This window comes from Myotis lucifugus, unplaced genomic scaffold, assembly GCF_000147115.1.
Source record: "Myotis lucifugus unplaced genomic scaffold, Myoluc2.0 scaffold_25, whole genome shotgun sequence".
NCBI classification, from domain to species: Eukaryota; Metazoa; Chordata; class Mammalia; order Chiroptera; family Vespertilionidae; genus Myotis; species Myotis lucifugus.
The window spans coordinates 7,834,276-7,835,365 of NW_005871073.1; the positions used below are offsets into that span (position 1 = coordinate 7,834,276).

Consider the following 1,090-nt stretch of genomic DNA (forward strand, 5'->3'; position numbering starts at 1 on the left):
CACAGGCAGATGGTAATAGTTGAACTTTCCCGGCATGATGATGCCATTTGACTACTGATGGCTGCTCCTCGTTCACTTGCATACCCCCTCATATTTTTCATCTTAGTCAACTTCAACTTCTTTAACTTTCTTAAAAAGGAATGAATGTTCCTTTTAAAATATTTATCTCTAGCTATGTGTGACACTGAAGAATAACCAATTAAAAAATAAAAAAAAAATGATTACTTTCCCTCCAGGATATATGTAGTAGCCAAACCATCTGTGTTAAAGAAACATCTAGCTTTTTCCAACTTGCCGGCACGATGGCTCCCGCAAAGGGTGGCGAGAAGAAGGGCCCCTCCGCCATCAACGAGGTGGTGACCAGGGAGCACACCATCAACATCCACGGTGCATCCACTGCGTGGGTTTCAAGAAGCGTGCCCCTCGGGCACTCAAGGAGACCCGGAAATTTGCTATGAAGGAGATGGGGACTCCAGACGTGCGCATCGACACCAGGCTCAACAAAGCTGTCTGGGCCGAAGGAATAAGGAATGCCCCACATCGTACCCGGGTACGTTTGTCCAGAAAACGTAATGAGGATGAAGATTCACCAAACAAGCTGTGTACATTGGTCACCTATGTGCCTGTCACCACTTTCAAAAATCTGCAGACTGTTAATGTGGACGAGAACTAATGCTGATGGTCGAATAAAGTTATACAACTGGAGAGAGAGAGCGAGAGAGCGAGAGAGAGAGAGAGAGAGAGAGAGAGAGAGAGAGACATTTAAACTCAGTATGGTATGATAGGACTCTAGGTACAGGTGTACCTTGAAGATATTGTGGGTTTGAATCCAGACCATGGCAGTAAGGTAAGTCGTAATCTTTTTGCTGGTGGAGGGTCTCCCCTTCAATTTGTAAACAATGCACCATCTGTGAAGTGTGATAAAGCAAAGCATGATAAAAAGGCAGACAGATCAGAAACAGTATAGCTCAACCTTAAATTATTCATTTATTAAAAATTATTTAAAAGTTAAATTAATGCCTTTAACCATGCTACATCTTGACTCAGTTTCTTGGATGGTGAATACTTATTACTGATCAATTACATCTTA

At 42.5% G+C, this 1,090-nt stretch overlaps 1 pseudogene; it reads left to right on the forward strand.

Moving 5' to 3' along the window:
• Positions 1–302: 302 nt before the first annotated feature.
• Positions 303–673, forward strand: LOC102436226 (annotated as a pseudogene).
• The last annotated feature ends 417 nt before the right edge of the window (positions 674–1,090 follow it).